General features: G+C 40.1%; 1 long non-coding RNA gene across 1 annotated transcript in view; it reads left to right on the top strand.

Annotated features, from left to right (window-relative positions):
* The window catches only part of LOC120369657, a 91787-nt gene extending 75444 nt beyond the window's left edge, over positions 1-16343 (top strand). Inside the window, exons 5-6 of the long non-coding RNA XR_005583306.1 lie at positions 15567-15709; positions 16122-16343. This is a non-coding gene — a long non-coding RNA (uncharacterized LOC120369657). The remainder of the gene's footprint in view (positions 1-15566; positions 15710-16121) is intronic.
* The last annotated feature ends 7836 nt before the right edge of the window (positions 16344-24179 follow it).

Below are 24179 nucleotides of genomic sequence, written 5' to 3'. Positions count from 1 at the left end.
TTTAGAGTTTCTCCTATCTCTGTCCAGAATATACTTAAAAAGAGTCCAGCTTTAGTTTTATAGGTTAATCCTTGTTTACACTAGAGTTTGACTCATATCAAACCTGGCATGCTTAGGCACCTGAAGGCTGTCACTGACAAGCGTTTGTAAAGAGATGGACTGCCACTGATCTGGTCTAAATGAGCCAGTTGCACATAGGTGATAAAACCAGAGATTTACTGAAGTAGACAGGCCTGAGCTAAAACAGGCTTCTCTCTCTATTGAAACACCGTCTGTCACTTTAATCAGTCATCTCCCCGTCAAGCATAGTCAGCTAAAACAATGGAACGGTGTCTGAGCTTTGTTGAAAAACAGAGGCAGATGTCAGATAACCGATACTGATGTGTTGTCCTGAGTTTTAGGGTTGGACCTGCAGTGTTTCCTTTCTTGGTCCTGATAGGGTTTCTGGTGGAGCACTAAATAAAGCCATAAAGACTTTAGGGTCAATGTAAAAATAACGAATTATTGGGGGTGGAGGGAGGGAGCATTATTCAATCCACGAAGTGGTGGATAATAGCTAAAACGTTATTGTTTCTCCAGATGAGATTTAGATCTCCATTTGTTTTTAATATACTTGTTGTATTATTCCTATCATATTATCTCTGAGCTTCCTGAGAGGATGAAACAAACAATCTCCTGAACAAGGAGATGTGAACTAAATGCATTAAAAAATTTGCTCTGTCACTTCATTGCAACAGGATATTTAAAGGATGCAATCTAATACCTTATTGGATTTTTCTCTTTTACCAAAATATTTTAAAAAATGCAAAATAATCCACCTCGACTAGAAAATTTCAGGGAGAAATATTCTGTACGTTAGGTCTTCTGATTCATGAGTGTAGAATTCTGCTCTCTGGCTCAGCTGGTGGGTATCAGCTGTCTTTTCTGCACTGTACCCCTTTTTAGACCCCCCCCCGCGGAAGCATTTTTCGCACAGTGCATAATTAACCTGTAGAACGCATTGCCACAATACATTGTTGAGGCCAAGATATTAGGATTAAAAAAATTAGAGGCTGCCCTAGTGGCACTGAAAGGCCTCATGGCCAGGGACAGAGCAAGATTACCCCGCCCCCCCTCTCACTACTGGCCTTCACCACCACTTTTGACACAACAGACCACAAGCTACTACTAATCTGCCTATATGACATAGTGAGATTAGATGCACAACACTGCAGTAGCTTGAATCAATCCTCCCTTCCAAAATCCAGAGTGCAGTGATGGATAACTACTCCTCTTCTGTGAAGGAACTCACTTGAGGTGTTACACAGGGATCCATGCGAGACACCAAGGATTTGGGTGTCAAAAGTGTGCTGATGACATTCAACTAAATACCTTTGTTCTCTATTGATGCAAGCACTACCACTAACATATCACAATACCTACACTAGATCATCTCTTGGATGAAGAGCAGCTGGTTCAGACTCAAATCAGGCAAGAACAAAATAATGCTGATTCGAAGAGGAGAAACACTTTGAGGAACTAGTCAGGACACTATTTTTCCTCTCCCCACAACACTGAAGGCAAACAGGTCCCATTTGCCAAAGTGGTCTGAAGCAGTAAAGTCCTGTTTAACTCTTCACTAAGCTTGGATGACCAGATAGCATCAGTGTGTGGGGCTACGTCTACACTACCCGCCGTGGTGGGGCGGTAGCGGATTTTTCGGATCGATATATCATATCTCATCTAGACGCCGATATATCGATATCGACACGCGCTTCTATCTTCTATCGACCACACCGCCCCCCGCGCGGGGGGCGGGCGGCGAGGACAGACATCGATCCTCGCGTGCCGCGAGGTGAGAGATGTAATAATATATAGATACTATAGCTCGTTATTCCGCGTCTCTGCTATGTTGATCTCTTATATATTTTTTCCCATTTCTAGTACCAGCCCTAGGTAACAATATTGCCTTTCACCTCCAGCTCATTAGACGACCTCTCCCCAACTCCTCAAACAAGGACCTGGCCACAGTGATCCATTCATCTGTCTTCTCTACATTAGATCACTGTAACTCACCAGAGCTGCCCAGAGGATTCAGGGGGCCTGGGGCAAAGCAATTTCAGGGGCCCCTTCCATAAAAAAAAGTTGCAATACTATAGTAACATGTATCTGGAAATGCTTTAATGGTACGTATACATTTGCAATTACATAATGCTTCTTATGAAATCATTTTTTTACAAATTGTTCTGAACGTTAATTATACAGCTGCAATTTTTTTCCCTCACTTTCATTTTGGTGAACTCATTAATAATGTCATCAAAACTTATGTCTTTGGCCATTTCATATTCTGTGCTCAAAGTGAGCAAATGGTTCAGCCTTTCTTCCCTGGTGGCTGAATGCAAACGATTTTTAATCAATGTTAGCTTACTAAATGCACGCTCTCCCAATGCTACCAACACTGGCAACACTGTTAGTAGGCGTAAACAAATACAAATCTGTGGAAACACATTTTCCAACCCTTTTTTGAAGAGAGCATTAAGAAGTGTAAGTGCAGAAGTTTTATGTCCATCAACTTTTAAGTTGCAATCTTCTTTTATTTTGTAAAAAAGTCTAAGTTCTTCTTTAAGATCTTTTCTCTGGAGTTCTTTTGGATATGCTGTGGCCAAAGTGTCAACAAAATTTTCTATAGAAGATTCATCCACTTTATCTGGCGGACACAAAATGGGTGAAAATAAATTTGAGATTTCAGTCATTCTTTCGCCAAGACCTCCTAGTTCTGCTAGAAGCAAATCCCTTGTCGGGAAGAACACCTCTACTTTGAACTGAATATCGGGAGAGTCAAACGTATAGTCTGCATCCCCGGCGTCGTCAAAGAATCGCTTGTTCTTCCGGATCCTTGAGTCACTTTTCATTTTTGGGTCAATGCCGAGGCTTGAAGTGACTTGTTTGGCTTCAGAAAAAATTGATCAAGAATCTTTCAGTGTTTGAATTTCCCTGACTAAGTTGCTCACATGTTTAGCTCCCTCTTCTCTTGTTAATTTGGAGCTTTGTAGGACCTTGTTCTTATCATCAATACACTGAAGTACTTTAAACCATATTGTACTAAGAAGTACAAATTCAAATGAATTTGACTTAATCAAACAGTCAACATCTGCCTGGATTTTGGGAGGTAAATGAAGCTCCTCTTTAATTTTAATTAAACTTTCCAGCATGCCTGTGTGATTTTTTTATTAGGGGGCGAACAGCATCAACTCTTGCGCTCCACCTAGTTTTAGATACAGAGTGAAGAGATGTATTCGCAGTGGTCTGCAAAATTTTCCATCACGCAGGACTAAGAGCAAATACTTTATAGAGTTTCTGAACATTTCCAAAATATGTTTTTACCTCTACACTGGTTTCCGTAGCGTGGGTGCCACAGAGGTTCAGAGTGTGAGTGCTGCATGGAGAAAAACAGGCTTGGGCATTTTCTTCCAAAATTCTTGTCTTTACTCCCTGAAATTTTCCTGACATGTTAGAGGCATTGTCATATCCCTGCCCTCTGCACCAAGATAGTTCTAAGTCACATTCTTTTAAAAACCTCTTTATCTGTTCTGCTATATCTGCGCCAGTCTTCTTTTCAAAATCTACTAGTTTAACAAATCTTTCATGCACATCCCAATTTTGGGTTTTTTTGCATCACCTATCTGAGAATAAAAACTAACTGCCCTGTGTGTGAAACATCAGCTGTACCATCAACAACAATGCTGAAATCTTGGTCTTTTCTTACCTCTTCAAGAATAGAGTTTAAAACTTTCTCCCCACACAGTTTCAAGAACTCATTCTGACTACGCCATGACAGATAGTGGCTCCGGCAGGACCTGAGCATGCAGCCCCGCCCCCTTACCATGCGGCTCTGAGCGGGAGGAGCTTAGGTCCCTGCCGGAGCCACGCCACTGCAGTGCTGTCCAGGGCCGCTCCTGGACGCGGCGCGCTGAGGTGCCGGGGGATGAGGGAAGGCAGGGGCGGGGCTGGGGGGGGGGGAGCCTCAGGGACAAGGAGTCAATTGGGGATCACTAAAACCATTGTCAGTCAGATCACTTGACGCAGACCTTTCCATGGTGTTCAACCTCTGTGGATTGTGAGTCACAGGGAGTAGCTAAGCTACAACTGCTTCTGAGTGTCAGTGTGGGAATGTTGATTTCTTGGTAGCCCTGACAGCCTGGGTTCAAGTCCCACTGATCTTTACATCCCTCACCCCCAGTACATGGAAGGTTGCCATGAGGTCAGGTGCATGGACCTGAGATGCTGACTCCCAGTATCGCTCCTTGGGCCATGGTCTTCCCAGTCAAATGAAATACTAGAGAGAACCAACTTTTCATTTTCAGTCCAATATTTCATGGACTACATATTTGTTATGACCCTGGACCTCCACTGGGGGAGGAGGCCATTGTATTCAGTGTGCAAAGGGGTTGTTGATTTGTGGCTTTAATAGAGACTCATGAAACACTGTGTGTACCTGGAAGGATCTGGGTAGTTCTTCTTTGTGTTTGTGTTTTTAAGCTCCTCCTGGACCTCAGCTGCTGGGTTCACAGAGATGGATTTCTGAAGGTATTAGGTGCTGAGGGACTTTGTGCATGGCTTCTTGGTGCGAGCACATAGCTCACAGGAGTCGACATAAGAGTGCACCTTTGAATGTTGTCAGGTCCACCAAAAGGAGTGGGTGACCAAGTGATAAGTCTTGAGGTTGCCAAAGTGGCTGGCTAGCAAAGCATCATGTTACAGCCACGGCACCTCCCGTTGGGCGCGTCCTGGTGGAATGTTTAAGCAATGAATTTGACTTAATCAAACAGATTAAGACATAGAGCACGCCATCCCACACCTAGTGTTTGTGTCTTACTACCTCAATGTCCTCCTTCATAGATAAACAGATTAGGAATTTGGGGAATGGTGGTATCCAGGAAATTATGGAGAGTGAAGGTGCTTAGTGGCTCCATGTGAGAGTTTTTGTGGTCAGGGAGGTATTCCCCTTTTTGGGACAGGATGTCAGCTGCCTTGTTCTAGGCTCCTGTGTGATAGGTGATAGTAAAATTAAAGTGTCTAAAGAACAGGGCCCATTGAAGCTGTCTTTGGTTCAGCACCTTTTCTCTAAATAGATATAGGTATATACAGATCATAAAAACTTGGAGTATTGGGTGTCAGGCACCTTTTGAGCTACTGATACCATTCTCCAGGTTTAACTGCTAGAAGTTCCTTATCTAAAAATTTCAATTTAGTTCTGCCAATGTGAATTTTTGAGAGTAATAGGCACAAGAAAGCAGGCACTGTTGGGGCAGCATTTTGGGAAAGTATTGCCCCAGTTGCAACATTAGATGCATCAGTCACAATGACAAAGACCTGCATTAGGTTGGGTTGACTCAGGATTGGAGTGCTGATGAAGGCCACTTTGAGTTGGTTGAACATTCATTGAGCTTCCAAAGACCAGGTGAAGGTGGCATGTTCATGGAGGAGCTCTGTCAACAACGCTATCTGGTCCGAAACCCCAGGAATGAGGCACCTATAAAAATTAGCAAGCCATGGGAAGCATTGCAGCATCTTGATGTTCTGGAGGGTTGCCCAGGTCTAGTGTTCACCTTCCTGGGGTCCATTCAGAGGTCCTCAGTGGAAAAGATATAGCCCAAGACCTCCCTGGAGACCTAATCAAAGCTGCACTTCTCAAGTTTTGCGTACAAGCCATGTTGGTGCAGCCAATCCAGAACTGACTGGATATGTTGAGTGTGCCATTCAGGGGTCTCCAAGAAGATGATGATATTGTTGAGATAGACTATGATGTCCTGGTCTAGGATGTCATGAAATACCTCTTTCACAAAGTGCTGGAATGTTCCTGTGACCATACCAGGTTCAAACGGCTATTTTCCACTCCTTCCTTGGATGGATCCGCATCAGGTTATAGACTCCTTGCAGGTTGAGCATGGTAAACATGTGGCCCAACAATTCCAGAATGAAAGGGAGAGCACGCTGGTTTCTGATTACCTTTTAAAGGGCCCAGTAACCCACACGCAAATGCAATATAAATGCAGGGTAATTTTTTTTTTTAAAGAACTAGGCTCTAGCAGGGGAGGTGGAGGAATGGATAAATCACTTGGCCAGAATTTCCTGGAGTTAGGATCAAAGAGTGGCCAGCTTCAGTTCTGAAATGGCATAGATGTTGCTGAAATGTATCTTGGCCCCAGACTGCAGCCCAACTGGACAATCATAGTCATGGTGCAGTGGTAGAGAATCCACTTTCTTCTTCTTAAAAACATCTATAAAGTCATGGTACTTGGCGGGAAGAGCAGGAGTCAATTCTGCGCTACAGCCAGGGCCTGTGGGTTTCTGAGTGGCATCCTGGACTTGGGCTTTGCCCCAGGCCCCCTGAATCTGTTTCAAGGTCACACTACAAGAGAGCTTTTGGGCAGAGTGCTGGCTGGAAACAGCCTTGGAACTGTGAGCAAAGAATCTGTGTCCTGCTGTTTGATTCCTACGGTGTTCAGGGGAATAGGAATTTAAGTACATTATTTGTAAATAAACAAGATTGATGAAGGAATCAGGTATTTCTTTCATGCAATTTCTTCTGTTAATGGAAACAACCCACAAGACCTCAATATTGGCTAACTACTTGGGTCAAAATATTTGCTAATCACTTGAATCAAAACAGGTTACACTACTATGTCTTGGTTTTCACTGAGTTAAACTTTTCTGTCTTTATTATTTCTTTCCCTTTACATGGACTTCAAAGAACTGTAAAATATTTGGCGTTAGGGTGCTACTTCTTTAAGTCTGTAGCAGTGGGGTTACATATATCATATATATATTGAACAGCAAGTCAAACAGTTAAACAAGATGATGCTACTAAATTGAGGAATATTTCTAGTAGGTTTTTCTTCTATGCATTTAATATTTGTAATTTACTACTCTCAGTACATTCAGCAGTTAAGTCCTATAAGACTAAGTAGACATAAAGAAGAATGGTAAAATGTATGCAAAAGTGCTTTGACACTAAAAGCCACAAAGACTCTGCAAACAGATGTACTTGCCAAAGCCAAAAGTAGTCTGTGGAATTGTGCAAGCAACATACAGTTAACTAAAGCACTAATTAAGTATATTCTTCTTAAAAGAAGAATTTCATGCTTGATCTTGTCTTGGCAAGAAGCCCATAAGAAGAAGAAGAAAGATCTGTCACAGTCTTATAGAATGCAATAATTAAAGTCTGAAATACTTCCCAATCAAAAACCAAGACAAATTTAAACAGAATTAACTGTTTAAATGAAGTCCCTTGCAAACTGGTATTGCCATTGTATTTCAGTCTGACACTTTTTTATTTGCATCTTTTACTACTGAACTTTTTAAAAACAATGGAGACTATCAGTTAAGAAACATATTGTGTGGTGTAATCCTGTTATTAGAAGCAGATTGTCCAAAGGCTAGAGAGCATTGACAGAGGCAACTGTTAGATGTTTAGGTTGGCCATGCATATGCTCTGTACACAACATAGAAAATCAAAGCTCACATACCCTGTCACTAGTGGAAAAATCATATGAACTCTCTTTGAGGTTTTGTTCACCCCTACTTATGTTTGTATAGTTTCCATTAATGCTAATTTGAGAGAGGACCAAACCAAATCCTAGGATCCAAACATGTTTAAACTTTCAGGACTTAAAATTTGTATCCAGATTGTGCATTTCAGCTTAAGAGCATAAGAACAGCAATACTGGGTCAGACCAATGGTCAGTGGCCAATGCCGAGTGCTTCAGAGGGAAAGAACAGAATAGGTAATCATCAGGGGCGGCTCTAGCCATTTCGCCGCCCCAAGCACGGCGGCATGCTGCGGGGGGCACTCTGCTGGTCGCCGGTCCCAAGGCTCCGGTGGACCTCCCACAGACATGCCTGCGGATGTTCCACCGAAGCCGCAGGACTAGCAGACCCTCCGCAGGCACGCCTGCGGGAGGTCCACCGGAGCCGCCTGCCGGCGACCGGCAGAGCACCCCCCACGGCATGTCGCCGCAAGCGCGGGCTTGGCATGCTGAGCCTGGAGCCGCCCATGGTAATCATCAAGGGATCCATCCCCTGTTGCCCATTCCCAGCTTCTGGCAAACAGAGGCTAGGGACACCATCCCTTCCCATCCTGGCTAATAGCCACTGATGGACCTATCCTCCATGAACTTATCTAGTTTTTTTTTAACCCTGTTATAGTCTTGGCCTTCACAACATCCTCTGGCAAAGAGTTCCACTGGTTGACTGTGTGTTGTGTGAAGAAATGCTTCCTTTTATTTGTTTAAAACCTGCTATATATTAATTTCATTTGGTGACCCCTACGTTCTTGTGTTATGAGGAGTAAATAACACTTCCTTATTTACTTTCTCCACACCAGTCATGATTTTATAGACCTGTATCATATCCCCCTTTAGTCCTCTCTTCCAAGCTGAAAAGTCCCAGTCTTATTAGTCTCTCCTCATATGGAAGCTGTTTCATACCCCAGATCATTTTTGTTGCCCTTTTCTGAAGCTTTTCCAATTCTAATATACCTTTTTTTAGATGGGATGACCAGATCTGTATGCCAGTATTCAAGACTCAAGCTTGTCTTCAGAACTACAAGTTCAACAACCTTGTGGAGTGAGAGGGGAACTCCTTTCTGTGTTTGTCACACTATTATTATTACCTTTTTAGATCTATTAACTTGCACAATCTATTTTCCATTCAGAAAGATCAGCCTGGCTTAAAGGAAGTTAGGCATCCAGAGGTCCAAGACCATGAGCCTTTTAGTACTTCCTTATTATTCTGTGTTTTATTTCTGATGTGATCCAATATTTTTTTTCTGAGAAAAGTCTGCCCTCTGGCACAGTAGTTCCACTGTCATAAGAGTTTAGTTTTCTGTGATCTCAGTGGTATTTAACAATAAACTCTGAACTACATGTTTAGCAGAAGCTGTGGGAACATGGCTGTCAAGTCCATTAATCATGGATGAAAAAAATCTCTAGGCTAGAATGTCAGACAGGGATTAGTTGTGCCCTGCACTGTAGAATCTATTCAAACGACCCACCGATTAGGTCAGCTTGTCCTTCTGCCCTGAGATTTTTATTTTAACAGAAACTGGCAGTTACAGCTATAATCCTTACAGTACTCTAGGCTGTGTATAGATATGTGATTGGAGAACCATAGACAACTCCTGTGTAGTATTTAGTTCACAGATATCACTTTGACACAATCACATAAAAAAATCAATACAAAACACTGCATGTTCTGTAAAGTAAATGTGTCCATTACCTAGGAAGTATTTCAGAGTACTTTAAAGTCCCCTAAAATACCTGTGTCCATAAATAAGCAATTAATTTGTAGATTTGTTTTTCTTTCTCCTTTTTTTTAAAGTAAATATTTGTTAAATGTGTTGTTTTAAAGGGTGTAGAGAGAAAAAAATGTGGAATTGCACTGAACAAAAGTAATCTTCTGGTACATAATGGGATGGTAACGTTTTTATATCATGGTATTAATAGAGATATACTTGAACAATTAAATAATTGAATGTTATGAGTATCCATTTATAAATTCCTTGTGCAAATGTATGGCCAAAAATGCTAAACAAATTACAACCTGTGAATTGCTAAAGATTTATGAAGCTGCATCCTATTCTGGACAGAAGTTTGTTCCCTTAATCGACTCTCAGGTTGAATTTTAAAGAAAAGGGATACCTTCATGGGGAAGAAAGGGAACAATCTCAGATAGGTCTAAGTTTGATTGACTTTCTGAAAAGAAAAGTATTTAAGAACTGTTTTATTTAAATTCTGCTTTGTATCTGCTCTTCATATCCTGGCTAAACGAGCTTATGTAAATAATGGGACACTGAGAACAACAGTGGAAAATTAGGAATGGGTGAGAAGTGGAGTTTTTAAAATTTAGATTTAAATAATGAAAAAGATGTCTATAAAAAAGTTCTTGGTGCTCTGACACCAAATCAAATGTTACACCATAATACCTCAATAGCAGTAAAAAAGCAAACATTCAGACAGGGAGAAATAACTCGGTTTAGCTAGTCAGCCAAACAAGAAAGCTCCTTTCCACACACTCCCCTCCACTCATTCTGAGAACACGTCAGCCCTTTCCAAAAACGCTACCAAACAGATAACTTTTACGGTGTGTCCAGAAGATCACCAAATACAGGCTATTTTGGACCAAGGGAAGGGGAAAGTTCTAATGCCCTGTGACTTTCACAGACAATGCTTTGCTATCAGCCCCCTGTCTTTGATAAAGATTGGCTGCAGCTTGAGCACCTCTGCTGACCAGAGTTGTAGCAGTATGGCACTAGGAGAGAGGTGATCCCTCAGGTGGCCTTTGGGCTTTATAGGTAATAACCAATACCATAAACTCTGCCTGGACACCAATACACATGCAGTATAGATCCCAGAACACTGAGGTACTATGCTCCCAGCAAGATGCTGTGATCAGTAAGCGAGCAGGTGTATTCTGCAACAGCTGCAGTTTCCGGATGGTTTTAAAGTGTGGCCTGTATGTAGAGCACGTTGCAACACTCTAATCTGGAGACAACAAAGACATAGATAACATTAGCAAGGTCTGCATCCAAAAGAAAAGGGTCACTGCCACAGATGGTAAAAAGCTGACTGGTAACTGTTGTAATATGTTTCAGAGTAGCAGCCGTGTTAGTCTGTATCCGCAAAAAAACCAGCAGTACTTGTGGCACCTTAAAGACTAACAAATTTATTTAAGCATGAGCTTTCGTGAGCTACAGCTCACTTCTTCGGATGTTGTAATATGATCATCCAACAGCAGATGGAGCATTGAGGTATGGGCACACTCCCTCACAGGGATCAATGTCACCTCTGCCATCCACACCGGCTGCTTTCTTCAATCCACCAGTATCAGCTCAGTCTTGCCTGGTGACATCCTATTAGTAGCTGACATAGCAGAACTGAACTGTTGTTATTCACATAGACTAATTACTAGGGCCCTGATTCAGGAAGGTACTTAAGCACGTGCCTAACTATAAGCACATAGTAGTCCTGTTGATCTTGCTACTTGCATGCTTAAAGTGCCTTCCTGACCTGGGGCTGAGCAATGCCAGGCTGTCGGTATGTGAAGAATTAATATTGTTATCTGTTTTAATGTCAGTGCACAGTTTTGTTAACTATGAGCACTGCCCTCCAGGTATACACAGGAGTCACAAGATTACGAGAGATGTTGACTTATTTCCCCCACTTCCCACTTCTACACACCCCTTCATTTTTCCACATATACGCTTTGGGTAAAAATTCTACTGAACCTTTGTGACCACGAAGAGATACAGGGGCCACTCTGGTCAATGGTGATGTCTGTATACATAAGAGAAACAAGAGAAGCACAAATTACTATTTTTCTGTTAAGTAAAGTCTGACTTAAACACAGAGAGAAAGGAGCTCTGGCATGTGCTATAGGAGTTTAGAGCAGTTTTGCACACCTGTGTTCCTGTGGGATCTGTGAATTGCATCCTTGCTCCATTTGACTAGTAAAATCAAGCAGGGCAGTACTGGCTCAATTGTTTGTTGAAATTCTTACACCTCCCTGGAAGGGGGTAGGGTACCAATATGTCTCAAACCAGGATGTTCTGATGGCTTGATGAATCAGGAAGAAAGGTCTCTAGGGAACTGGTGGTAGGAGTCTTCTTCTTAATCTGACAAATTATGGCATAAAGCCTCTTTGCAATTGTATGCCGGGTGTGCAGGAGGCAAAGAAAGTTAGTTATTTTTCTGCACCATGCCTTGTGATCAGTGTGAGTTTCTTGGATGGTTAACAACCTGATTTAATGTGGGTGGTTTCCATCTGCTGGCAGAGTCCAGTGTATCTTCCTGTGAAGAAGTGTCAGGTTACTTTACAGATAAGATCATTCATAGTCAAGGGAATTTCCTGTCTCTTTGGTAATATCTTGAGTTCTCAGGATTCTTGGATCCTGGTCAGTTTGGTTTTTGGCTTTGGCTATAATATAGAGATTCAGCTGCTAGTGCTGGTTACTTCTATAGCCTCAAGTGGCATCAGTGGGCCCCAGAGGTGTCATTTTGTGTTTGCATCTGGTTAGGAATTTGTGATCTTTGTCTCAAATGCAGACTTTGCCACTATAACTTATGCTTCTGGCACCTCTAGAATGGATTACTTTGTATTGCCCTTGAAGATCTCTCGAACTAGAGCTGGAGCAGAATATTTTGCCCACTTCAGTATGAGAGGCAGCATATATTCTCACTGGTTCTTTTACATCTGTACTGCCTTCCAGGTGGATTTCACGGTGCTAACTTTGATCTATGCAGCCCTAAACTGGTTTGGATCTGTCTCTGACAGATCATCTCTCTCTGCAAGAGCTGCCATGATAGCTGAGGTCAGCTCCAGCTAAGATTTTCTACAGAGGGCCCTTGACTCTGGAATTCACTTCCCTAGGCAGTCTGACCGATCTAGAGGTTCAGAGGAATAGTGCAAGGGCCATCTCTCAAGTTTCTAAATTAATGAGTTGGTGGTAGCTTGCTTTCAGTTTTGTCCTCTGCATAAAGTGACTTCAAAGTGTGCTATGGGGTGTATGACTGGACATATTAAAACTATATTAGAAATGAAATTATACATTTTTTAAAAAGGTTGAGGCAGAGTCAAGAAATGTAAAATGAAAATTAGATTGGGGTGTTAGGGTGTTAGTGTCTGCAAAATGTGGTGCACCTAAAATATGGTAAAGCCCATGCTTTAAAATGTATAGAAGTCTTAATGAGTTCTCAGTGTGCCTATATCTCTAAAATTCTCAGGAAAGGAAACAGTTTTTCATTTGCTAGATAATGAATAAAAGGCCATGCAGGGTAAACGTAAATATTTTTGAAAAACACACACACACACATATATATATTAGTTAAATGATTACAATAGAACCTGTTTATTAAAATAATGTAGTGATTTTTATCACTTCATTCTTGGTATCTTAGTACCTGATATTATACTAGTACCGTTTCCATGGAAACGGAACACACTGTTCCTTTCGTTTGACCTTAAGTTCAAGTCCTGCTGTTGCAGTAGAAATGCCAAGGAACACCTCAGCTCTTATTAAAAACAAAACTACCAAATATATGCAAAAATAAAACCTTAAAAATAAATAAAACCCCGGGAACAGGGAAGGGGAAGATACAATATTTTCAACAAGAGGACCAAGAAATAACTGACTGTTTGGGATATTTATACTTCATGTCACATTTTGTCTCTAAAATTAATTACATTTGGATTAGGGCTGTTAAGCGATTAACAAAATTAATCATGATTAATTGTGCGATTAATCGCACTGTTAAACAATAATAGAATACCATTTATTTAAGTTTTTTGGATGTTTTCTACATTTTCAAATATATTTAAATTACAACACAGAATACAAAATGTACAGTGTTCACATTATATTTATTTTTTATTACAAGTATTTGCACTATTAAAAAACAAAAAAAAATATTTTTCAATTCACCTAATACAAGTACTGTAGTGCAATCTCTTTATCATGAAAGTTGAACTTACAAATGTAGAATTATGTACCAAAAAAACCTGCATTCAAAAATAAAACCATGTAAAACTTTAGGGCTTACAAGTCCACTCAGTCCTATTTTTTGTTCAGTCAATTGTTCAGATAAACAAGTTTGTTTATACTTGCAGAAGATAATGCTACCTGCTTCTTGTTTATAATGTCATCTGAAAGTGAGAACAGGCATTTGCATGGCACTATTGTAGCCAGTGTTGCAAGATATTTACATGCCAGATGTGCTAAAGATTCATATGTCCCTTGATGCTTCAACCACCATTCCAGAGGACATGTGTCAATGCTGATGATGAGTTCTGGTTGGTAACGAAGCAAAGCAGGCCAACACATGTTCATTTTCATCATCTGAGTCAGATGTCACCAGCAGAAGGTTGATTTTCTTTTTTGGTGGTTTGGGTTCTGTAGTTCCTGCATCATAGTATTGTTCTTTTAAGATTTCTGAAAGCATGCTCCACACCTCATACAACTCAGATTTTGGAAGGTACTTCAGATTCTTAAATCTTGGGTTGAGTACTGTAGCTATCTTAAAAATTTCACATTGGTATCTTCTTTGCATTTTGTCAAATTTCCAGTGAAAGTGTTCTTAAAACGAAAAACATGTGCTGTGTCATCATCCAAGACTGCTATAACATGAAATATATGGCAGAATGTGGGTAAAAGAGAGCAGTTGACATACAATTCTCCAGTCACAAATTTAATTAACGCATTTTTTTTAACGAGCATCATCAGCGTGGAAATATGTCCTCTGGAACAGTGGCCAAAGCATGAAGAGGCATAGGAATCTTTAGCGCATCTGGCATGTAAATATCGTGTGATACCAGCTGCAACAGTGCCATGAGAATGCCTGTTCTCACTTTCAGGTGACATTGTAATTAAGAGGTGGGCAGCATTATCTCCTGTAAATGTAAACAAACTTGTTTCTCTTAGATATTGGCTGAACAAGAAGTAGGACTGAGTGGACTTGTAGGCATTAAAGTTTTACATTGGTTTGTTTTTGAGTGCAGTTATGTAACAAAAAAACCTACATTTGTAACTTTCACTTTCATGGTAAAGAGATTGTACTCCAGTACGTGTATGAGGTGAATTGAAAAATACAGTGCAAATATTTGTAATAAAAAATGATATAAAGTGAGCACAGTACTTCTGTGTTGTAATTGCAATCAATATATTTGAAAATGTAGAAAAACATCAAAAATATTTAATAATTTTTAACTGGTATTCTATTGCTTAACAGTGTGATTAATTTGCTTTGTTTTTTATTTATTAAATTCTACTATTTAAAAGTTTGATCTTATTGATCTGTTTTGCCACTTTAACAACCTGCTGTATGTATCCCTGAGAGGACCATATTGACCTGGTTAATTCCAAATGTTGACCAGTTGTGCCTGAAAGATAGAGAAAGGTTGAAGAGGCAGCACCTCAGTCTGGATAAGATTTAAATTAGGTCTGGCCAGAGTAAGCTTCAGGTAGACTTACCTTTGATGGTGTCAAAAGCTTCTGAGCTATTTTTGCTAGGCTTGGCCACTTTGAATTGGGGACATTTAAAAAAAGCAGCTATTTTTGACCTCCATATAAATTCTGATCTGTATCTTAAAAGAGAACCTGAAAAAAAGCCCTTTACAGTTTTGGATCCAGCCAAGAAACGTAATAGTAGGCTTGGGTTCAGATCCAACTATTCACATACAAACCCCACAAAATAGGGGCAATCTTTATTTAAAACTGCTTCAGTTTGGTCAGAACTTCTCTATGAAATATAAATCAATATTCCTTGTGCCTATGAAACTGATTACTATTTTGATTTGCTGCAGTGGAAGACAGTGTTGGAGTTCCCAAGCTGCTGTTATGTCTGTCATCTGGTGATGATAGAGAAGAAAAAACCCCTCACAACAATAACAAAAACAAACAAACAAACAATTTCATTCTGCCTTAGTAGAAACATGGGAACAAACCAATTTGCCAAATGGACAGCAACCTATTTTAGGAGAAGAAATAAGGATTAATAATTTTAATGTGTTTTTTTCTCTTTTTTAAATCATAGCTTTTACTATGGTTGTACATAAACCTAATCTTCTGAATATTACATTTACTATCTGGGATTCTGGACAATGATTGTCTGCAAGTCTGAGCCTATTTGGCTGGTGGATTGGATAGGAGAGAACACAGGCAGCACCAGTAACCAAAGTAAGTGAATGCTGATCTCACACTCTTCTGCTTTGGAATTGCTCCTAAAGTCATGATTTTGGAACCTATGCACAAACATGAGGCCGAGTCCTGAAGGTGGTATGTGCCCTCAACTTCTATTAAATTCAGTGGGCTCTGAAGGTGCTCATCTTAGAGGAGATACTCAAGCCTGCACCTTTCAAGACAGCCCATAACTTTACCCTACATAAGGAAGAATTCAATGGGCTAGATTTTTTTTTTTCAGAAGTGATTGTACCTAGAAGTCCAATTGAAATCAATGGAAGCTACAGCTCCTCAGCACCTTTGAAAATCAAGCCTGGTCTATTTTCCTTGTTCCCCAAGGCCAGATTAGTAGTGACAATAAAATGGAACAGGTGATAGACGTTTTAATGTTTCCTTTATTCCTTTCTAGTAGGAAAAGATGTAAAAGACTAATGAGACTGCACCAGAAGGCTTGTAAAGACCTCAAATTAAAAAAAGGAATCACACATAACATTTGAAAGAGGAGATATTACCAGAATACAGGGGAAGAAGTACAGTAGAACTTCAGAGCTGCAAACACCTTGGGATTGAGGTTGTTCATAACACTGAACAAAATGTTATGGTTGTTCTTTCAGAAGTTTACAGCTGAATATTGTTTAATACAGCTTTGAAACTTTATTATGCAGAAGAAAAATGCTGCTTTCCCTTTATTTTTTAGTAGTTTGTTTCACACAGTACTGTACTGTATTTGCTTTTTTTTTGGTCTCTGCTGCTACTTAATTGTGTGCTTCCAGTTCCAAATGAAATGTATGGTTGACTGGTCAGTTCGTAACTCTGTTGTTCATAATTCTGAGGTTCTACTGTAGAACATATAGGAATGAACTCAGAAATGGCAAAGCAAAGAAAGATACTGTTAGTAAAGGATGTAAAAAGGAACATGATGAAGTTTTATGAGTACATAAGAAATAAGAAGATGAAAAAGAAAAGTGCAGATCTGCTGCTTACTAGGCAAGGAGAGCAAATAATGGTTGATGAGGTGAATGATGAAATGCTTAGTAGCCACCAAGCTTCAGTATTTATTAAAAAGAGATAATAGTTACAGCTTGCTTAATGGAATAGTGAGAAAAGGGAGAGATCAGAAGGCAGGAAGGAACAAGCCAAAGAATACCTAGAAAACCTGGAAGTATTCAGAGCAACAGGGTCTGAAGATGTTCACATCACTACTAAAGGAACAAACAATAGTACTGGAAATGTTGGTGTCTATCTTTGAGACTAACTGGAGGATAATTGATATTGCACAGTACAGTACTGGAAAAATGAGTAACTACCATTTATTTTAAGATGGGGGGAGAGGGGGAAGAAAGGTCAGAATTACACACTGTGATAGGGTCAGGCTGGATGGCTACAGGAGAGTGTTAGAAGGCAGATATATTAGTCCCAGATTAAGTAGCTCCCTTTTCCCTGGGTAAGGTAACAAGGGCAGTTCCAGAACAAGCAGGAACTTGCTGGAACCAACTAAGGCAGGCAGACTAATTAGGACACCTGGAGCCAATTAAGAAGAAACTGCTAGAATCAATGAGGATAGGCTGGCTAATCAGGACACCTGAGTTTAAAAAGGACCTCACTTCATTTTGTGATGTGCATGCAAGGAGCTGGGAGCAAGAGGCACTAGGAGCTGAAAGTGAGAAGACATATTGCTGGAGGACTGAGGAGTATAAGCATTGTCAGATGCCAGGAGAAAGGTCCTGTGGTGAGGATAAAGAAGGTGTTGGGAGGAGGCCATGGGGAAGGAGCCCAGGGAGTTGTAGCTGTTGCACAGCTGTACCAGGAGGCACTCTAGACAACTGCGATCCACAGGGCCCTGGGCTGGAACTCGGAGTAGAAGGCAGGCCTGGGTTCCCCCCAAACCTTCCAACTCCTGATCAGACACAGGAGGAATTGACCTAGACTGTGGCTTCTACCAGACGGGAAGGTCTCTGGGCTGTTTCCTGACCCACATGGTGAATCTCTGAGGCGAGCAAATCCGCCAGTAAGCGCAGGACCCACCAAGGTAGAGGAGGAAGTTTGTCACAACACCAATAAATGTAGCTTCAATATCTGGTAAATGATTTGTAATCAACAAGGGGCTATATAAATATGGTGCTGAATAAATAACAAAGATAGAAAAATATGGTGGTGGATTCATCAAAACAAAGATAATCCTTTCATTAGAAAGGCACTGAGAAATAGATATGCCAAACTTTGAAAATGAAATATAAATTATTAAATTCCAAGAAGATGTAAGAGATTATCCGACTCTCCCAAGATCACATAGAAAAACTGTAGAGGAGCCAGAATGAGAGCCCCATCCTGTCAGTTGTATGCCTTAATCACAACCTCATGCTTTCTTCCCTTTAATTCTGAACTCTAATGCATTATCAAGTCTGATACATTTGGCATGCTACAAATGAGATTGCTTCAGAGCTTTATAATCCCTCAGTGTTCTAAACTGTTTTCAGTTTGAAGTGATCTAAAAATCAAATGAAAGTTTTTCTAACTTCCCTAATTTTAAAATGATGTACTGATTTTTTTTTCAAACTTATAGAACTCATTCAGACTTGAAAATCAACCCAAATCTGAATACTGTATGTACTGTAGAGAAAGTTATTGTGAGGTTATATAAGAAACTCCAGATCATTGATGTTAAGAGAAATAATATTTTAAGGTACAAAGTGGCAGAGTTAAGATTGTGTGTATAACCTTAATATTGCGTTTCCCAACTTCTGAATGCTCAGTTCATCAACCTTAATGTTTATGTATAGTATGCATATATGTCTCTATACATGAGTAATGTGAAATCAGAAAACAAATTAAGCTACAAAAAGAATGAATAATTAAATCAATTCTACATTAACATAAGAGTATGAGCTAGATGAGCTTTCAAGGTCTTTTCAAATGATTTAAAGACTTTTTTCCAGTGCTATTACAGATCCTGAAAACTGATTTCCTTATCCTTGTGCTTTTTTTCAGTCTAGTTCCACTATTAGAAGGCCATCAAAAGCTCAAAGATATATTTCCTTCAAGTAATTAGTTTATTATGATTCCATAAAAATGAAATAACATGGACAACCCCCCAAAATACTATTCCTTCAAAAATATAACCTAAGAATCAAAATTAGATTGCAAATATTGTTGCGATATCAGTAATTTTCAAATATTTTTCTTAAAAATGTGAATATTATAAAGGAACCAATTATTTGTCTTTTTCTGAACAAATATTATGCAGTGGAATTTGGAGACATCTGAAAATAGGTGGGCAAAATGGACACAAGGAAATATACTCTGAACCAATTTACTAGCTTAACTGAATTTGCCTTGCTGCAGTACCCTCAGCAAAACCAATAAACTCCAGTGAAGAATTAAGTCCCTTTTGCTACAGGTATCATGGAAAAGCAACTCTGTTAAGCAGGGCAAAGTACAACACTCTAGGTCTACCCACTCTGCCAATTCAAAAACAATTTTCACCACATTGAAAATGTTCTATTTTCCAGATGCTTAAATTTAGAACATTTACAATGGCAATTATAAAATCACAATTGGACTAATTTATTCATTAATGACCCCATCGCAGGCTATATTTTATTTTAAGGGGTGCTCTTTTTAAAAATGTATAATAAGCGGAGTTATTTTTAGGAAGATATAGTAAAGCCTAATAACAGTTTCTCCTTTCTCATGTTTCAGAATGTCAAATATATATTTTACCTTGTAGTAAAAAACTCATAATGGATTTAAAATGTTCATTTGAAAGGTTGTCATTTGCTAGTGATTTGGATATCAATCCTTCTCCTTTTTTAAAGTTTTGGATTGTAGTTAATGACCTTTTTGGTTCTGTGCCCAGGAAAAAGATATTAACTTTAGAAACAGGCAAGGAAGTTATGCCTGACCTTGAACAAAAGGTACAGCTATTTAATAATTGTGTGGCAAGACCAACTGATGAACATTTGGCTTTTGGTTAATCTAGATCAAGCAGAATCTATTTTACCATATAACTTAATGGTATTTGATTACTGTGACTGGCCTATTGAAAGTGAGGGTTTTTCCTGTCTCAATTTTTTTAAGACTGGATTTCTAGACCAGATTGAGAAGGAGCTAAAAAGGAGCTGGTCAAAGGGCTGTTTCTTTGCCAGCCCTGGCTACAGGGTTCCTTAGGGTAACCTGGGATAGCCACAGTATGCTGGGCTTGACAGAGCACACTAACACTCCAACCATCCCCCCTCTCACCTTGAAACACTGCTACACTGGGGGCTGCTGGGGCAGGTGGCATAGCAAGCTTCTATATTAACCGTGTGCCAGCTGAGGAAAATATTTACCTCTGAGTAATGAATTTAAGGAAATTGTAATGCAGTCATGTCCCATGAACTGAAGGAGGTTATCTTTGTCAAATAATTTTCTAAAATTATTTATTCCACTCTAATACAGTTTACATAAGAGCTTGCTATTTCTGTGTATCTCTCCAACTGCAAGGTATATGTGTACCATTGTCCTCTACTGGGTTAGACCTTCTCAGGTATGGTTTTGCTGGCTGAAGTCTGCAGAATGTATATACTACAGCTGTGCAAAATGTTCACCAAACAACTAGCATTGTTTCAAGTTTCAACATGAACTTGAAATTCAGGCTATGATCATTGAAAGACTTGCTACAGGTTGTAACCTTAAGCTGAACTGGAATTTTCTAAACATGGCCCGACTTAAGGGAGATGCATCAGAATCATGTAAAATTCAGTTTTGTGTGGATTTACTGTGCATACAGGATAAACTTGTGGTTTTAACCCAGCTTTGTTTTTTAGATTTTGAGTTCCTTTGAACCAAAAATTAAATAAATCTTGGCATTGTGAATCCAAGTAGAACTCTGAAGTGAAACTCTGAAGTGGAATTTATACACAGCTCTAATATTAGATCTGCTACTATAGTACAAGTGTGAATTATTTATTGTGATGTCTCCTTTAAAACTTCTCATATTAATTTTCACTTATCATGAAATATAAATTACTGACAGAACCCAGGCCCTGTGTCAGTCTGAATAAGCTGTATGTACTAGATCTCCTTTATTGACTGTTTTGTTAATGCTCTCAAAGTAATTTAAACATGCTAAAAAGCCATAGCTTACACTTACTGAAGCCATGTTGATTTTTCCCTAGACCACTCTCAGTAGTTGTTTTATTACTTCACTAGCTGTGACCCTACTGCATTAGGGTGTAATCAAATAATGTACCAACTGTAGGCACTCTTTGTGTTATGCAATAGTTATACATTACAAAGTTCAGGCTGATTTTGTTGAATTTTTTTTATAAAAACATTTGGGACTTAAGTCACCAGAGTTCCTGAGTAAAAAATAAAATAAAATGCTTAGACTTGTCAAGGATTGCTGTTTCTATCATGTGGAGGACAGATAGTTTTGTGGTTACGGCATTTGGCTGTACCTTAGATGTGGGTTCAAATTCTGTCTCTGTCACAGATATCCTGTGTGACCTTGGGGGTTGCTTATCTCTCTGGCTGTGCCTAAGTAGGGGTGTTTGTCATGAGACTGCTAGCAGATTGTAAAATCCTAGTATAGGTGGGGTAAATTGTAGTTTTACCTCAGCATAGGTGGTTGAGTTGAAGACTCAAGTGAAGCCTAAACCTGCCCCGTGTTTCAGTTCTTCTCCCCTACCCTTGCTCTGTCTTGTCTCTTTAGAGTGTAAACTGTTTAGGATAGCATCTATCTCTTACTGTATGTGAGACCCGCTCTGTTTCCTGGCTAGTCACTTTAGGTCAGTGGGCTGTGTGCTGAAGTTTGCCGACCCCTGCTCTAGGTATTATGGAAGCTGTGCCCAAAATAAGTAGTGGGGCTGGAGCTGGCAATTCGATACCACAGATTTATGGGCCTTTGATATTGTGAATCAGTAATAGAGTGCAACATTAAAAAGCAAACACGTGCTTTATTTCATTTCAACAATATTAGCTAGTGCCTCAGAGGCCCCAGTCAGGATTCTCTCCCTACTATTAAAATCATACTAACTTCCCTACACCTACACAAATAAAGCATTTCAGTCCCCTTAAATAAAACAATTTTTGATTCTCCTACACACTCAGTAAATTCACTTTGGGTGTCCTATCCTGCCCCTACACAACATTTTTTGCTCCCCTCAGTTTTCCAAGTGTCAGACAAGTGTGTGATTCTCATGCCTCCAGTCTCCCGCCCTCCAGCCCAGCCTGAGTGTCCCTCATTCAGTTCACATCAACTGCAGTTGATGTTCCTGGCTGTTAGAAGGCTGCTGTGGTACCTGGTGAGGCAACCAGGTGGCCTTCTCTGATGCTTTTTACTTACCCATTTGGTTCTCAGCCTGCATGGAACAGGAAAGAGAGGCCGCACAGGCAGGGGAGTTGAGGGGACTGGAGCTATGGGATAAGGAGTTGTGTGATAGTCACAAGCTACTAGAGGAACAGGCTGAGGAGCAGGAGTTAATGAGGGACACACAGGGGTAAGGGGTAGGGGCTAATGAGGAGGATGGGCTGATGCCACCCCAAAGTGTACCCCCCCCAACACACAAACTTCACAATGCATCTCAGTAGCTTCTGGCGCCTTCCTCTGTCAGCAATTCCACCCTCCTAGCTACATGGAACGCCCAGACGTTGCTTCTGGCTCCCCATAAGATTTCTCCCTCCCATCAGAGGGGGTGTAAGGAATAAAGTCTTGCCTCCCCACAACTGTTCGTGCTGCTTGGGGGACAAGTGTAAAGGCAATCAGTGACTGGTTGTCATTGAAGGTCAAATAGGTGGATGGCTATTGCCAGCACTAAATTCATACAATTTATTTTATTTAAACTGAAATTTATGGTTGTATGCAAACTTTTGCATATTCTCAAATAACGATCATGTTAAATTTGCATAAAATGTCATACACAGAACAGCACAAACTTGGCAGCTATGTAAAAGCCCTCTCCACTGGCTAACTGGCCTCTATTCTTCTGAGTAGAAGAGAATGCCTGCCAGCCAAAGGGCCACCCAGAGTACTCACACTGTTGCTCAAAGGCTTTCCCTTGTCTGGAACTCCCTCAGCAGGCTGCAGAGCCCTACCCCTCCACCAAGCTTTAGCGCTCCCCCGACTTATCATACCAGGCTGCAAAGTCCCTTCTTCCTACTGGGCCCTCTTGCTGCCCCTACTCTTCAAATTGAAATGATGATGCTGTCTCTTCTGAAGCTCTGCAAGGAAGTTGCTCAGGCTTTAGGAGCATAATCTTCTTTAGCCCCCAAAGGGATTGAGACAGCAATCTGGGAACATGTACTCAACTCAGCACTGTTCCATTGTTTCAGTGACAGGGAAGCAGGCTCTTTTGGGGTATGTCTACATTACAAAGAAAAGGTGTTATGGTAGCATGGGTAGACATACGTGCGTTAGCTTTAATTTAGCTTGCATAGGTAATAATAGCAATGTAGAAATGGTGGCATGGACTTCAGCATAGATTTGCAACCAGAATATGAACCTAGGGTCCATGGGATTATATCTACACTGCAGCTGGGGAAGTGTGAATCCCAATGCGGGTAGACACTCATGCTAGTTCAGCTTGAGTTAGTGCACTAAAAACAACAGTGTGGATGCTGTGGCACTGGCAGTAGCTCAGGCTAGCCACTTGAGTTTGATCCGAGGGGGTTGGATGAGCTTGGATTTTGGCAGCTAGCCTGAGCCACCCCAAGTGCTGCAATGTCCACACTGCTATTTTAAGTGCTCTCGCTCAAGTTAAAAATTTAAAAAAATATGTAACATATGGAAAATAGGGGCAGTGGATAGAAATGAATATGAATCAGAAGCTAGGAATTGTAGAAAATTTGATAATGGAAGTAAAGGGACACAAGAAGAAATCTATGGCCTGCAGAGCTAAGGACAATAAGAAGGAGTTTTAAAAGTATATTAGGATCAAAAAGATTCCTAATAATGGTACTGGAACAATACTAGATGGAAATGGTAGAATTATCAATAATAAGGCAGAAGTGTTCAATAAATACTTCTGTTCTGTATTTGGAATAGAAATAGGTGATGTAGTCATATCATACAATAGCATACTTTCCATTCCACATCTCACATAATAGCAGCTGCTAATATTAGACATTTCAAAATCAGCATGTCTGGATAACTTTCATCCAAGAGTTTTAAAAGAACTGGTTGAGAAGCTCCTTGGACAATTCCTATTGATTTTCCAGAAGTCTTGCAATAATGGGGAGGTTCCAGAAGACTGGAAGAAAGCTAATATGCCAGTATTGAAAAAGGGTCTAGGCCTGTCAGTTAGACGTCAGTCAGAGCCAAAATAGTGGCACACCTGATATGGGACTAGATTAATAAAGAATTAAAGGAGGGTAATATATTTAATGCCAATCAACAAGAGTTTATGGAAAATAGATCATGTCAAACTAATGTGATTTTTTTTAATGAGATTACAAGATTGGTTGAAGAGGTAATAGCGTTGATGTACTA

The sequence above is a fragment of the Mauremys reevesii genome, linkage group 8 (assembly GCF_016161935.1).
Source record: "Mauremys reevesii isolate NIE-2019 linkage group 8, ASM1616193v1, whole genome shotgun sequence".
Classification (NCBI taxonomy): domain Eukaryota; kingdom Metazoa; phylum Chordata; order Testudines; family Geoemydidae; genus Mauremys; species Mauremys reevesii.
This window is presented reverse-complemented; position numbering and strand designations above follow the sequence as displayed.